This window comes from Cuculus canorus, chromosome 18 (assembly GCF_017976375.1).
Source record: "Cuculus canorus isolate bCucCan1 chromosome 18, bCucCan1.pri, whole genome shotgun sequence".
Lineage (NCBI taxonomy): Eukaryota > Metazoa > Chordata > Aves > Cuculiformes > Cuculidae > Cuculus > Cuculus canorus.
The window spans coordinates 9,896,537-9,913,178 of record NC_071418.1 but is presented as its reverse complement, the minus strand read 5'-3'; the positions used below and the strand labels follow the sequence as shown (position 1 = coordinate 9,913,178).

General features: G+C 49.3%; 1 protein-coding gene across 5 annotated transcripts in view; it reads left to right on the top strand.

Moving 5' to 3' along the window:
* PIK3R5 (phosphoinositide-3-kinase regulatory subunit 5) overlaps positions 1-16,642 on the top strand; it is a 73,753-nt gene that overhangs the window by 20,576 nt on the left and 36,535 nt on the right. Inside the window, exon 1 of one of the 5 annotated variants that reach the window (XM_054083613.1) lies at positions 93-279. The exons of 3 other annotated variants lie outside the window; for them this stretch is intronic. The gene's annotated coding sequence lies outside the window, so the exon portion shown is untranslated. Of the gene's footprint in view, positions 1-92; positions 280-16,208; positions 16,228-16,642 lie in introns of those variants that run through there. One more of the 5 variants, XM_054083615.1, reaches the window with a different exon arrangement.

Here is a 16,642-nt window from a genome sequence, read left to right as displayed (position 1 = left end):
ATTCCCACTGAGAGAGCAGCCTTTGCATCTTCTGCCCCAGCTCGTCTGTCTGCTGATGTTCTCAGTCTGTTTAGAAAGGGGGTGAGTTTGGGAGGGGCTGGAAGAAAAGCTGTTGCTGGGAGTTTGTCTAGAGAGGAGGTGCTGTCACGAGGGAAGTGTCTGTGAATGTTGGCAGTGAGAACAGGCAGAGCAGAGCAGTTGTGAGTCCAGCGCTACGGCTGGTGGAGGACCTCCGCGATCTCTGGGGATATCTACCAGGGGATTGTCCTGACATCTTCGGTGAGTTCTTTTTCTTCTCTTTTCAACCTTTTTTCCTACAAGGGGCACGTTGGAGCAGTGAGTCCGCTTGTTTTTGGCCATAGCACAAGCTGCCACCACCATTTCTGTGGATGATTGAGGTAAAGGGGGACAGTCCACAAGGGAAGGTACTGGACTGCAAGATGTCCTAGTGTAGATATGTTATTCTTTTAAATTGTGCTTTTCCTACTTGAGCTTTTCTGCAAGAGAAGGACTATATATAAGATTATGGAATAAATATATATACACATACTCCAGACATGAGAAGTTTGTAACCTTGGTTAGAAGTGTCTGGTCAGCCCTGTGTGTATCATTGACATCTTACAACATGCAGAAGGCCCTGATCTAGATCAGCTGCTGCTCAGGGGGACTGAGCTTCTACAAGTAGGGCTGTTCCACTCCGTGTTGAAATGGCCAAGACCTGGCTGTCGGCTAAAGCATGTTCAATTTGGGCAGCTTCATAGGGTATATTCTGATTTTGCCTGCCTTGGGTTGCGACGGTGAGCAGCTCTGGTTCAGCTTCTGTCACTTGCCTGGTTGGGTTGTGAATCTCAAGCCATGACAAACAGCTGCAGGTTTCCGTCTAAGAGGGTGGGAGTAGACCCGGGCATGGGAGTATCTCCCCAGCTTGAACTGGAGCTTTTGTCTTCTTTACAAGTCAAAACAAAACCAGAACAGCCACTTCTGTCCCATTGTGATGGTGAAGTCCATGTGAGCATTGCTGTAGGTGTGTCTGCAGGGTTTTCCGAGCTCTCCATGTAGACACAGCAGTGTTTGTGTTGGACTGTTGAGCTGCTGTGGTGCACATTAGATTGCAGACAGGCAGAGCAGCTCTGCCGTCGCACCAAAGCAGTTCTGTGGACTGCATAGACACTGTTTCTGAGTATGCAGATTGCTGCTAAAACTGCTCTGCTTCTAAGAGGACGTCTTCATTTGTGGTGGTGTGAAAGATCGTGATCTGTAGCACTGAGTGACAAATGTTGGATCACTTTGACAGTAGATTTAAACCCTAATCTTGTATCCCAGCAGGCAGCCTCATCTGCAAAGCCATTCTGTCCTTGTCAGGGATGCTGGGATGTTTTAGGAGTGGTCTTGGGAGTTGAAAATATCAAATCATAGAATTGTTTGGTTTTAAAAGACCTTTGAGATCAAATAGTGGACCGTACCTGTCCACTATTAAAACATAACTCTGAGCGCCCCCTCTACCTATCCTTTAAACACCTCCAAGGATGGGGACTCTACCACCTCCCTGGGCAGCCTCTGCTAGTGCTGAGAACCCTGTGAGTGAAGAAATGTTTCCTAATATCCAATCTAAATTCCTGCTGTGACTTGAGGCCATTTCCTCTCATCCTGTCACTTGTTACGAGATGAAGGAAAGGCTTTGTTTGACACCAAAATTTTCAGTAGGGAAAGTTTCCTTTAGACAGGACTGAACTTTTTTTCCAAAACCAAAGGCAGGAGGTGAGTGCCCACAGGCTGTGTGCCTGCCTCCTGCCTGCCTCCAGGCACTCCAGGGAGGTGCTGGCAGGGGATGTGGCAGCCTGGAGCCCATCCTGCGTGGGTCCCCTTCAGGGTGAGCTCCTTGTCTGCCAGATGATGAAGTGTTACAGGAGTGAGAAGCTCTCCCAGCCTGGGGGTTATCTGAAAGCTCCACCTTTCAAAGGTGTTTTTTTCTTCCCCAGCTCTAATTTTAAAAGCCGCGCTTGGCATGAGTACTTTGAAGCCTTAATTGCAATTATGAATCTTCCTCTGTTCCCAGGTTTCCCCTAATTGGCTTCCTGTGAGAATTTACAAAGCTGGTAAAAACAAAACCGCTAGGTTTATGAGGGAGTTGGTGGCGTGAGATTCCTGAGCCCAAATAAACCACAGCTCAGCCGAGACTTCTTGCGCGCTGCTGCGCTGTGCTGTAACCGGACCCGTGGCCAGGCGCGCACAAGGGTGGCATTATATAAACCATAAGCTGATTTACATGCTTGCATTTTGAAAGTGCTAATCTATTTTGATTTCTTTCCCTCCTCTCTTTTTTTTCTTTTCAGCCCTCTCTAATCTCTACCATCTCTGCCAGGTTCCCAGCTCCTTTGGCTGGAATAGGCCCCAGCTAAATCCTTTATCTGTCTATTTGGCAACCCTGGGCAAAGCAGTTAGCAAACGAATGCCACTTTTCCTGGCTCATTAATTAGATTTACTGAGCTGAGTGGTTGCTGCTGCTGCAATAGTCCGGACAAGGCAGTTCTGTATTTTCTTTCTTAGGAATTTGGGGGTTGAAAAAACAGAGCTCCAAGGCAGTTCTGGTGCTCGTGGTCGAAGCCACGGTTCCCCTGTGTGCGCTGCCCTTGAGAACATGTGTTTTTCTCATTTATTTCTGCCGTTTGCTGCTGCCTGAGCAGTTCTGATTGCTTGTCATCATTTTACTGCTCAACAAGTTTGAGGATGGGTATCTGGGTCCTCTGTTCTTGAGGTGCCCATGACAGGATATCTTGGTGAAGGCAAGTGGTTCTTGTGGGTTCAAAAGATCCTCTGTGAACTATCAGTATGTTTTTATATATTATAAATATGCTTTTTAATGTGTCATGCTCTGCCAGCGTTCTGAATGGGATTGTGAAGGCTATGTTGGGAAATAAAAATGTGAATGAGAAGCTCAGCATGAGCCAGCAATGTGTGCTTGCAGCCCAGAAAGCCAAATGAATGTTGTAAGCTGAAAGACAGGAGATTTAGATGAGATCTTGGGGAGAAATGTTTTGCTGTGAGGGTGGGGAGGCCCTGGCCCAGGTTGCCCAGGGAAACGGTGGCTACCGCATCCCTGGAGGTGTTCAAGGCCAGGTTGGATGGGGCTTTGAGCAACCTGATGCAGTGTGAGGTGTCCCTGCCCATGGCAGGGGGTGGAACTGGATGGGCTTTGAGGTCCCTTCCAACCCAAACCATTCCATGATTCTTCCTAGAAAGGATTCTCCTTCCCTATAATTCTCATGTCCCCAAGGGGACCAAGTGGGCTGTAGAGGGGAGACTGTGTCAATGAGGACAACATAAGGTGTGTTATATTTAATATTGTTCGATGTCCATTCTTGCACAGAAAGTCAGGAATGGTCTAGAAGGCAGATGGCAATATTTGATAGCATGATTAATCTCCAATAGAAGTGCCTATCACTGTGTGTATTGTGAGGGTTGGCGTAGGAGAGCGATATTACTGTGAAATAAGATGTGAGCGTGAATGTCATTACACTGGTATCGTTCCCTTTATCTGCCACTGCTGTGCAGCCAGTGGCCACAGGAGCCTGGTGCAGCAGGAGCCCCTGTCACTGCTTTCGGAGGAGGCACTGAGAGGTCACTCACCATGCCATGCACTCACCAGCACTCTTGGTTTCTATTGCGGACTTTCGGTTCCCTTTGTAACCACTAGACAACACTGCCTTTTTCTCGGCTCAAGGTCTGAGCAGCCTGGGCAGGAGGTAAGCGTTGGGTGTCTTGTCTTCTGCTGCAACCTGGAAACCCGGTGCCAGGGTGTTGGGCACCCTGTGGAGTCCGGTGAATGGAGACGATGTCGATGTGCTGCTGATGCTGTCATCCCATTGACAACTGGGTAACTCAGATGTGGAGAGACCAGAGTCGGGGGCACTCAGCCTGTGTTGGGGACAATGGCAGGAGTGTCTTTCCAGAAAAAGACGAGCGGCGCTAAACTGGGCAGTATTTATGCTTCTTGTGTATAGAACACTTCATTTCTCGATGTAAACATCTAAAACTAAAATGAACGACGTGATAGGATGAGGTGATGCAGAAGACTGATAGATGTGTTGTGCTGCCTTGTCCTCCTCCAGTCCTGCAGATGTTCAAGGCTCTGCTTTGGTTTCCTATTCCTCAAGGTTGCCATGACTTTACCTATAAAGAGGACGTAGAGGAGAAGACTTTCGCCTGCATTCAGTTGAGTATTTGCCCCAGGTAGATTTGGAGTGGCTGGTATGAAAGGGGTGCTGCATCCTGTGAAATGTCCTCCCAGGAAGGTGATCCTGCTCCTCTCCCGGGCGCAGCCTGCAGCGATGGAGGCTCTGTGCAGACCTGTGGCTGCTCCAGACCATGCCCAGTGCAGAGTCTGCCCCATGGGCTGGTGTAATTGGACATGAGAGGGTCCGATCCTCCTTTCCTGGTCGTTGCATCCCTGGTCACTTGCTGGGAGGAGTGGGGTGAAGCTCTGCAAATCCTGTGCACATGGGGAGGAGGTCAGTGCTTTTAGCTTTCTAAAGCGATTGCCTCTGTTCACTTTTATTGTGTCATGCTCAAAGGGAGACAACTATTTAAAGGTTCTTATGAGAGGAGGATGTTGGGCAATCTTTGAAGGCCAGAGTTGGTGCCAGCTTCAACAGCCAGACCCAAACAGGCTGTCTGTGCTGTCAGACACTGCTGCCTCGAGGAAAGGGCTGGCTTTGCTGCTGCATCTCTCTGCTCCTGGAGCCACTTTGCCACTGCAGCTGGAGGGGATCCAAGCGTGGCTGCAGGCAAAACCAACCGCAGATGCTACATGTGCTGCATCTCTAACCTGCCTGATATATACCTGTATACCCTGCCTATATACCCTACCTATATACCCTGCCTATATACCTGTATACCCTGCCTATATACCTGTATACCCTACCTATATACCCTGCCTATATACCTGTATACCCTACCTATATACCTGTATACCCTACCTATATACCCTGCCTATATACCTGTATACCCTACCTATATACCTGTATACCCTACCTAAATACCCTGCCTATATACCTGTATACCCTACCTATATACCCTGCCTATATACCTGTATACCCTACCTATATACCCTGCCTATATACCTGTATACCCTGCCTATATACCTGTATACCCTACCTAAATACCCTGCCTATATACCTGTATACCCTACCTGTATACCCTGCCTATATACCTGTATACCCTGCCTATATACCTGTATACCCTACCTAAATACCCTGCCTATATACCTGTATACCCTGCCTATATACCTATATACCCTGCCTATATACCTATATACCTGTATACCCTACCTACATACCTGTATACCCTGCCTATATACCTACATACCTGTATACCCTGCCTACATACCTGTATACCCTGCCTACATACCTGTATACCCTACCTATATACCTGTATACCCTGCCTATATACCTATATACCCTGCCTACATACCTGTATACCCTACCTATATACCTGTATACCCTGCCTATATACCTATATACCCTGCCTACATACCTGTATACCCTACCTATATACCTGTATACCCTGCCTATATACCTATATACCCTACCTACATACCTGTATACCCTACCTATATACCCTACCTATGTACCTGTACACCCTGCCAATATACCTGTATACCCTGCCTATATAGCTATATACCTGTATACCCTGCCAATATACCCTGCCTATATACCTGTATACCCTGCCTGTATACCTGTATACCCTGCCAATATACCCTGCCTATATACCTGTATACCCTGCCTGTATACCTGTATACCCTGCCTATATACCTTTATACCCTACCTATATACCTGTATACCCTGCCTATATACCCTGCCTGCTAACCCATTTCGGATTGGGCTGGGTGGTACCTTGGCTAACACAAAGAGCAAAACCTTATGGTGATGTGGGGCTCACACCACTTGTGTTGGTGAAGGAGTTTTGTAGGCAAAGAGCTGGGGAGGAGAGCAGAAATAGCTGCAGAGTGTCAGAGAGCTGTGACCAAAAGCAATTCACACTTAACCCACTTGAGAGCTGCCCTCCCAGAAATGCAGCAATTGTTTGTCTACCAAGGACCCACCGCTGCTAGAGAGAAATTGCCTGCTAATTGGCCTTTCAGCTCAAGGCAGAGGGGTCAGGCTAGCTAATTAGACGGGTCTTTACACCTCCTCAGTTAATTTGGAGAGTGGAGTATATTCCCAAAGGGAGGTAGGCTTCTCCGATCAGTTTGCTGGGTCTTTTCATCCCTCTTAGGGGCAAACCAGGAGCTGACAGATGTGAGACACAAGCTCCAACTCTTGTCTGTCGGAATAACCTCACAGCTATTTGGAGTTAACATTTTGAAGTTAAAAGCAAAGAAACAGCTTGAGTTCTCCCAGGAGGTAAGAGGGGAGGGGAAGGAGTGCTGGGGTGGGAAGCCCACAGGTCTGTTCTGAGCCTCCCAAGGCCATGGGCTGGCGGAGCAGAGTGACCTCACTTTGCTGAACTGGCGCTGTTTCTTTTTTAATAAAAGAAAAGCAAAAAAGGCCATCTAGGCACTTCTCAGAAACAAGAAGCTGTCCCTGGGTGACCAGCTAAATCCAGGTGTGACCCGAGTTGTGAGTGTTGCAGTGGAAAGGGTGGAAAAGCCGAGAAAAGAATAGAATAAATATAGTTACTGAGTTTTATAGTAGTTCTCAGAGGGTGAAATGCTCTGGGTTTAGGGTGCTGTTGGGACCAAATCGTTGAATCATGGAATGGTTTGGGTTGGAAGGGACCTCAAAGCCTATCCAATTCCACCCACGGCCATGGGCAGGGACACCTCCCACTGGATCAGGAGCTCCAAGCGCCATCCAAGCTGGCCTTGAACACCTCCAGGGATGGGGCAGCCACCACTGCTCTTTACCTTCCCCATCACCCTCGATTCCCCATCGCTGCATCGCTGGATAGCAGTGTGCGTTCCATCCTTGAAGGAATGATTTGAGGATAAGGCCATTAAAGAATGTCCAGGTCTGGTGCTGAGGGAATGGCTTAACAGTTCCCAAAGACCATGGCTCCTGGGGAGAGCAAGTGCTAGTCTGCACTTTAGGAAACTCTTATTTAATTCTAAAAGCCATGCAAGCGTTGTGGCTGTTTTCTCTTTCCGCAGCTCTCTAATAAAGCGGGACGTGTCCCATGTCCCACCAGAGGGACTCTGCCCACTCCTGTGCCCCATCACCCTGCTTTGAGACTGCTCCGGGAGGTGGCTATGGTGAGCAGGACTATGGTCACCACCAGCTACAGAGGTGGGAATGGTGAAAAAAATCACGGGAAGGGAGAAGTTGGAGGCTGACACCCCTACCTTGAGGCTTCAGATGGAAGTGAGGGATCTGCAGGCTTGAAACCAAGGTCAGAGTCTTGAAGGCAGGCAAGAACCACACAGAGAGTGCAATTGGGCCACTGAATTTTTTTGGGGCTCTGTCCCGGTTTGCTAAAAATACATCTTGTAGCCCATCTTGGGCTTGTAGCCCAGCACCTCCTCGGATAGCGGCAGGATGTGTGTTTGTGAGCTGCAGCTGGAGTGTAACTCGCTCCCATCTGTGCTTGTGGCTTGGGTCTGTGGGGGCTCATTCTTTCAGCAGCCAAGAGCTGCCACTGTCACAAGGTGCAGTCAGCCTCAGACCTGCTCCAAATAGGCTCCGAGCTGTCCTTCCAGCGCCCCCCTGGGAAGAGGATGGAGATGGCACTGCTCAAGGTCATCAGTGCTGTAATGGGAATGCAGGGAAAGTGAGAGGAGCTTGTTGCATCAGTGTCCCTGCGTCCTTCAGGGGTGCTGGTGTCTAAAGGGCTTTTTCTGGCCTGCTGGGGTGAAACTGAAGAGCATCAGATCCCCAAGTTGCCCACAGGCCACCTCTTTGACCACTGTTTGTCCCTTTGTCTTGGGTAGAGGAGGAAGACCCTGGTAATGAGTCCATGATGGGCATGACCAAGAGGTCTTAGCTAACAGCGTCCTTGTGATGAAGACCATTTGCATGCAGCTCATGCTTGAGACTCGGGAAAACCCTGGCAAGTGGGACTGCAGGAGGATTTGGGTGCCCAACAGCAGCAGAAGACCCTGTGTCTGCTCCAGCAATAGCCTTGTAGTTATCTTTTGCAATGAGGATGCACTTGAATGACAGCTTTCTGATCAGCTCCTCAGGCCCAAATGGGTGCTGGTGACAAATCCCATCATCGCTTGAACTGCTTTTCCATTGTGGAGAGCCTATGTCAACGTTGCCTCATCACAGGAAACACGTTCCTGCTGACAGCCCCAGATTTGGGAGGGTCAGACACCCATCATGCATGGGGTGTGTCTTCATACCAGGGGCTCTCGAGAGTCATTAATCTCTGCTCCAATTCAGCTTAAAAACAAAGGCTGTTGGGGTTAATCTGATCATGGTTTGCTTTGGGCTTGGGGCTTCTGTTCTTTTATTAGATAAGAAAATTCACCAAAGCATTGGGCTGGTTCTTACTTCAAAGCAATTCCGTGTAATTCAGACCAGGTATCACCATTGCAACACTGTTTTAGAACAAAGAAAGAAACTAAAAACAGGAACCAGTAGATAAACAATGCTCCAGTGGTGCTGGCACTGAGCTGAGCTCCTTCCTGCTCTCAACCATCTGGCAAGTCAGCGACAGGGCTCGAGGGAGCCCAGCTCTCCTGGGCGGCTCTTACCAGCAGGGAAACCAGCTGGGAAACAATTGAAAAGCTTTTCCATTCATAAAAATTTGTCAGGGTATGAGCTGAGCAACCAGCTCTCCTCCTCCAAGTGTGCTCTGCTCCAAGTTCAGTGACCCGACTCAGGCGAGGTGTTTCTCCTATCTGTGCCGTAGGGTTAATGCTTTTCTCTAAGAAACATTCCCATAGTGGATGAGGAACTGAGTGGTGTTGGCTGGTGAGCTCTCGAGGCAGTGATGAGGGTTTCACCCTGATGCTGGAGGTGGGTGAGCCAGCAGAGAATTATCCTTAACCCCCATACTCAGCACTAGTGAGTCCACACCTCGAATCCTGGGTTCAGTTTTGGGCCCCTCACTACAGGAGGGACAGTGAGGGTCTGGAGCGCATCCAGAGAAGAGGGGTGGAGCTGGGGAAGGGGCTGGAGCCCAGGGGTTCTGGGAGCAGCTGAGGGATTTGGGGCTGTTTAGCCTGGAGAGGAAGAGGCTGAGGGGAGACCTCATCGCTCTCTGCAGCTCTCTGAAAGGAGGCTGTGGTGAGATGGGTGTTGGTCTCTTCTCCCGAGTAACAAGGGATAGGACGAGAGGAAATGGTGTCAAGTTGTGCCACAGGAGGGTTAGATTGGCTATTAGGAAAACTGTCTTTCCCGACAGAGTGGTGAAGCCCTGGCAGAGGCTGCCCAGGGCAGTGGTGGAGTCTCCATGTCTGGAGGGGTTCAGAAAACATGTGGACACAGCATTTTATGACATGTTTTAGCAGGCACGGTGGGGTTGGGCTGATGATAGAACTTGATGATCTTGGAGGTCTTTTCCAGCCTTAATGGTTCTGTGATTCTATGAGTGGTGACAGTTACCCACCTGGGTACTGGATTTCCCGAATGGTGTCTTTGATAACTGGTGTGATGCTGGTCCCCAGGACAGCTGGCTTGGTGGAGGTTTGCTCATTGCAACCTGAACACTGGTGCGTGATGGAAAATGTCTCATTTGATCAGAAATGAGAAGTTTCTTTTTTTTTTTCTGATTTTTACTTTTCGAATCACAGTCAGGTGAGGGCAAACACTTTCGAAATGATGGGGTGAAAGGTTTCATTCTAAGTCCTCGAGACCCCCCCTCTCACCACTCTTCACCCTGTGTACCCTTCGAGCAGATAGAGTTTGCTGAACTCTAGTCCAATTCACTGAGGAATCTGCTTGCCTTCACACAGTTTCTCTGATTATTTTCTTCTTTTCCCTAACTTTCTTGCAGCCTTGGTTTTGCTCCTACTCTGATTCAATTTGTTGGTTTTATGAAATACTTAGCCCTAAAGCAGCATCTCTGTTGTCATTGGGGCTGGTCTAAAGCCCACTCCATGTGCTGATGTGCAGGTGAGACGTGGCAAAGCTGCATCCTTGGCAGCTGGTCCTCAACACCTGGAGCACGTACAGGTGTGCTTCCAGCTGGCTGCTGCTAAGCGATGAGAGTCCTGCTCCTGGCGCTGTGAAATGCGGCTCAGACTTTATCTGCTCAGCAATAGCAGATCCCAAAGCAAAAGACAGCAAGAGTGTGCAATATTAAGACTCTGCTACTGGTATATTTATTTTCTCTCTCTCTGGAGTCTCTGAAGCAAAAAGCAGTTGCAATTCAGAGCTGGTGGTTTTTTGCACCTCTTGGTTATATTTTTTTGGTGCTCACAGCATCTTCATCCCATAAACAATAGCCTTAGGGCTCTGGCTGCTAATGCAGGTAATCTCAGGGGTGGAATTTGGGAAATCTCTTTAAATAATTCCCCTTTTCAGGGACGTGAAGGTCTTGGATGGAGGTGTTTGTGTAGAGCTGGCATGTCTTAGGCATTTCTCAGCTTCCTGTTGGGGTTCTGATCCCCTGAGCTGGGGGTACTTGGTGCCAGCTGAGCAGAGCAAAGCTGTGCTGGAGGGAGCTGGGGCGATAAACCACTTGTGATTACCGCTGAGAAGAGCCGTACTGTGGGATCTACAGCTCAAACCCCAGTTGCCCTATTTCACCGAAGGTTCAAAATATTTGTCCCCAGCCGCTCCGGAAGCCTCTCCTCCTCCTGCAGGGAGGCGTTGCTTGTGCAGCAGAGCTGCGGGGCGTGCAGACCTGCAACCCGGGTAACCTTCTTCCCGTGACCACAGCAGTGCTGCTTTCTATGCACAGTGTGTGGTATTTCTTTTTGTTTTGGTGGTGTCACTCAGGGCTACGTGATGCTGAGGGCTGCCTGCTCCGTCGTGTGTGTGAAGGTTCATAGTTGTGCTGTTCCCCTCTCTCTTTCTTGCCTTCCCCTTACTCCTGCCTTGCGTGGCACAGCATCACAGCTCTCTGCGTTCACCCCTCCGGTGCATTTGCTTTTCCGTGAGAGCAAAGCATCAATGCAGCTTCTGGTGAAGGGCTGGGAAAGTCACACTGAGCAATAAAAAGTTAGTCCCGCCCTGGGTTAGGAAGAGTCCCTGTGTGGCTCAGGAATTGCTCCCCTGCATGCAGCTTTGTCCTGCAGCACGGCCCTGGGGCACGTGGTGCTCCATATCTCCGAGTTTTAGCAGTTGTATGACACCTTGGGTGCTTAGAATCATTATCATAGAATTATTAAGGTTAGAAAAGACCTCTAAGATAATCAACGTCTTCCTTGGTGGGTTTGCTCTTGCAGCCAAGTACTAGACACAAAATTGGTGACGAGAGGCTGCTTATTACAGGAAGGTGGCAGAGGAACTTTCACTTATTTCTGCCTCTTCTTGATGTTTTTTCTTGGCCTCAACTTGGCAACGCTCCAAGCTTCAGTTGAGTATTTTTTTAATCATAGTATGGTTTGGGTTGGAAGGGGCCTCAAAGCCCATCCAGTTCCACCCCCTGCCATGGGCAGGGACACCTCCCACTGCATCAGGTTGCTCCAAGCTCCATCCAACCTGGCCTTGAACACCTCCAGGGATGGGGCAGCCGCCACTGCTCTGGGCAACCTGGGCCAGGGCCTCCCCACCCTCACAGGAAAACATTCCTAAAATCTCATCTCAACGAGATGCTGGGGTTGTTTAGCCTGGAGAGGAGGAGGCTGAGGGGAGACCTTATTGCTCTCTACAACTACCTGAAAGGAGGTTGTGGAGAGGAGGGAGCAGGGGACAGGACAAGGGGGAATGGCCTCAAGCTTCACCAGGCTGGACATCAGGAAAAAATTTTTCACGGAAGGGGTTCGTTGGGCCCTGGAACAGCTGCCCAGGGAGGTGGTGAAGTCACCTTTCCTGGCGGTGTTTAAGAGACAGGTGGATGGGGTGCTGAGGGGCATGATTTAGGGATTGTTAGGAATGGTTGGACTCAATGATCCAGTGGGTCCTTTCCAACCTCATGATTCTATGATTCTATGACTCAATCTCCTCTCTCTTTGCTAATATGGAGACCTTTCCTCTCTGACCACAGACAATTCCCTCTGCTGTGTCCATGGTCAGCAGCCTGACAGGTGGAGCAGCAGCAGAAGTGACTGTACAGACTTCATTAAGCGAGACTTAATTTCAAAACATCTTCTAAGCCCACTGCTTAGTGGCACTCTCTGTGCCCCAGCTGTAGATGGCGTGATGGCCACCACTGTGTCTTCCCACAGAGCCATTTTCTTTTGTGAATATGCTTTGTGAATTGGTCTGCAAAGGAGCCTCTTGTGATCTAAGTCTGTGGCTGGGCTGACAGCTGGGCTCACAGGAACAGACATGTCCTACTGAGACACCAGTGACCGTCTTGGATACCCCTCGGCACAAGCTGAGCAGCCCCAGGTAAGCAGCTCACAAAGAAGTGTCTGAATTTAGTTGGTGACAGTTTGGTGAGATGAATCACATCTCACATTTTGATTTCTTGGGCTGGGCTGAGCCCCCCCTCCTGCACTGCCGCGAGGAGCCCCAGTGGCCCCTGCCCTACCGACCCACTGTGCCCACTGCGGGATTGCCCACAGGGGATCTGGCAGCCAAACCCACACCTGGGTGCTGCTTTGCCCTTTTTGTGTTACCTTCTCTAGGTGCTGCTTGATATTAAAAGGACTCTGAAACCGCTTTTGCACGTTAGGTGCTTTCCCTGCTCTGTGGTGGGAGTCTCTCATTCAGCCTGGTTCTCAGCCACGGTGAGAACAAGAAGCGATCTCCACATCTTAGTAAGCTTTCCAGTTCTCACGTTTTCTGGTGTAAATGAGACTTTGCAGTTGAACAAGACAACAACATTGTCCTTCTGCTCAAGGAGGTTTTGCTACAACTCTCTGCAGCTCCCTGAAAGGAGGCTGGAGCGAGGTGGGTGCTGGTCTCTTCTCCCAGGTAACAAGCAACAGGACGAGAGGAAATGGCCTCAAGTTGCACCAGGGGAGGTTCAGATTGGATATTAGGGAAAATTTATTTCCTGACTGAGTGGTGAAGCCCTGTCAGAGGCTGCCCAGGGCAGTGGGGGAGTCTCCAGCCCTGGAGGGATTCAAGAAATGTGTGGACGTGGCACTTTGGGACGTGGATTAGCAGACATGGTGGGGTTGGGCTGACGGTTGGACTGGATGAACTTATAGGCCTTTTTCAACCTCAATAATTCCATGATTCTATCATTCTCAAGTCCTGTTGTGTTGCTGTGCACTGAAGGCCTTTATCTCAAAGGAGCTTACAGGCTGGTACCTGCATTCTTCCTCAGATGGCATTTAACACTAAGAAAACAGAATTTGTCTCCTGCTGTTACTGTGGTGGGAATGACCTGCACCGCTCCTGTAGTGAAGTTACACCCCTCAGCATGGTTGGCCATTAGGCAGAGATGCTGTTAGTATTCCAGAAGCAGGTTTTCTTCTTGTGCTATGAGCTTTATCTTCCGCTTTAAGATTAATCGTTCCCTGAACCACTTTTTCTCCTTTCACTTCCAAGTAAGTGCAGTTCACTCAGAATTCTGTGTTATGTGCAAATCCCACAGCAGTTTTAAGGTTCCTGATTCATATATTGGCTTGTTGCTCATCTCTTACATTCAGACTTTCTTTGTGTGCTGCTCCATCTGTCCCAGAGGAGGGGGCTGATGGCTGTGAAAATCCTCCTTCCAGAGCAGATCAAGAAACAGGTTCCTTCAGATGCTGATGGGACCTCCTAGGAGAGATCCTTAGCTGGACACTTCCAATGTGGAGTTTGCCAGTGATGAGCAGGGATGCTCATTCCTGATGGTAGTTTCGCACATTGATGCGATTTTTTGACCACCAGACGCCCTGTGGGTCCAGGGGGGCAAATGCTGTCAAGGTGCTTGTTCAAACCAATTTCTAATTGACATTTTGGTGGCTTTGGTCTTCTGAAAAATCACCTTGGTCTCAATGTCTTTATTACAAGTGTACTTCTTAGGGCCTTTCTTTCTGGATGACTCTGCTGTCTGTTCCTCTGGTGGTTCAGGGCTTGGAGGCTCCATGAAGGTGAGGTTTTGTACTCCAAGGAGCAAAGAGCTGTCATGATTCCTACTGAGGCTTTGCTGTGTTCTTACTCCTTGGGGTAAGATCCCTACTGTGGCTTTGGTGTGCTCTTACTCCTTAAAGTCATAGCAACTTCCATCCTTGCTCAACAGGACAGGAACTTGAGGCCCTATAAATAAGCTGGGTGGTGCCGGGGTGTTTGGATGGTGTGTGCTCCTTTGCAAGTGCCCTGAAAGGATGTTTGTCAAACCAGTTGTCTCCTGGATCTTTTGATACACTGCCTTTGTGTGGTTTGAACGAACATCTTATCGCCTTCATCTCCGTGCTCTTTGCAGAGCACTTACTTAAGTAGTAAACACATGAAGGCTTAAGTTTGAAAATTAAAAATTGCAGGTTCCTCCCCTTGTTGCCCTGATTTCTACAGAGACTTCTTCCAGCTGCTTCTGCTCTCCTTCCAGCTGCTTCTGCTCTCCTTCCAGCTGCTTCTGCTCTCCTTCCAGCTGCTTCTGCCCTCGGCTTGCAGTTTCTGTCTTTGGCTCCTTTGTGGCGTGTAAAGGAGATGGTAAAATCTTGCAAGGATGGTTAAAACCAAGATTTCTTCTGTAATCTAAGAAAAACAGACACTTTCATTGGAGAAACAGGGACCACGCATGTGCTTACTCCACTGCATGGCACAGCTGTGCATCCAGCTGCCCCACTGCAATGGGGATGCCTCTCCCAAAGCTCCCATTGCTGCTATGTTTCCCACAGCCCATCTTGAGGATTAAATGGAAGAGACAGAAACCCGAGGTATAGCTTGAGGGAGATGATTACCTTGCTGGAGTGGGTGCTTGTGTGAGGATCTTGCCCTGAATAACCTGTTTTGAATCCAATTGCTTTAGTTCCCAATTAAGTGGTTCTCCTATTGCAGCGTCGACCCAAGCTCATTTTTTTCTTTAACCTCATCATCAGATGATGCCTTTTTCTTGCCCTTTTCTCCCCAGTGCCCTAAGACGGGTCTCAGCAGTGAGCTAAATGCTGAGCATCCTCCCTGCACTAAATTCTGTGTTAGTGGCTCTGCGAGGCAGTTTGTGTCCCTCCACCCATTGTGATCGCCAGCAAACCTGGGCAGTGTGTTTATGAGCTGATCCTGTCAATGAAGGGGCTTGTTTTTCCTCTCTTGTTTCCTGCCCAGGATGCTCAGCCAGCAGCCTCAGAACAATTAGGGCAGGAAAGGACGTTATTCTGCTGTGTAGGTACACAGGAGTTTTCTCCATGACAGGCGGAGCAGTGCTTTGCTTCCCTGCTGCAGGGTCTCTTCTGGAAAGGTCCTTTCTTGCCCATGGGCATCTCAAGGAGGTGCTGCTGGGATTTGCCACCATGGAAGGGGAAAATCTTAAGTTATTACATGGCTGCCTGGGTTTCCTCTCTTTAGGGCAGTGGATGCTGGCTGGGGTGGTGCCTCCTCAGGACATCATACTGGGACTGTCTGGGATGGGTGGGCCAGTGCCCCAGGAGGGACTGATCTCATTCCCTTCACTACTTTATTTGTCAACACCAGCTTTCAACAAGATCTTTGAGCAATTTCCTTCTGTTCCCATCTACTGATGGTGTCCTGCGCTCCACTACAGGAAGAGCTCGGAGTAGTCATTTGGATGTTGAAGTTAGGACTCATGTGGACCTTAATACACGAAATGTTCTCCTTGCAGAAAAGGCCGTGTGATCCCTGATTCGTCTTCTCATGCACTCTGTTGTGACCCTGTGGGAAGTGCTGATGGCTTCAGTCATCTCCTTGACTTGGCTGCAGTGTGCAGAGGGACCCTCTGCTCCTGTGGCAGCATCGCCCAGGGCATGGAGGAGTTGATGTGTTCCCCTTTGCTTTCATGCTGAGCAGGACAAAAGGCATGAGAGGGAAAGGTCCCAGGGTGGTGAAGACAAGTTGGGGGAACCACAGTCTGTCCTGGCTGAGTGGAAAGCCCCTGTCATGGAGCGGTGGCACCATGAGGGCTCCCAGTGGCCTCGGGCCTCACAGCCCAGCAGGAAAATACACTCTTTTTTACTGGTGATGGGTTTTCATATTCTTGGAAAATTTCAGATTTTTCGTAAACCTTGTGCCCCAAAGCAGGACAAACAAGAACAAACCTAAACTCAATGATCCCACTTTCCACTGAGGGGTAAGCGTTTACCTAGTTGATGTTAGGTTACAGGAAAATTGTGATTTATCTGTTCACCTTTTAAACTGTGGCAGAGATCATAGAATGATGGAATGATTTGGGTTGGAAGGGACCTCAAAGCCCATCCAGTTCCACTCCCTGCCATGGGCAGGGACGCCTCCCACTGGATCAGGTTGCTCTAAGCTTCATCCAATCTGGCCTGGAACACCTCCCGAGAGCCACCACATCTCTGGGCAACCTGGACCAGGACCTCCCCACCCTCACAGGACAACATTTCAGCTTAAAACCGTTCCCCCTCATCCTGTCTCTGCAGTCCCTGATCAAGAGCCCCTCCCCAGCTTTCCTGGAGCCCCTTTCAGTACTGGATGCTGCTTTAAGGTCTCCCTGCAGCCTTCTCTTCTCCAGGCTGAACAAC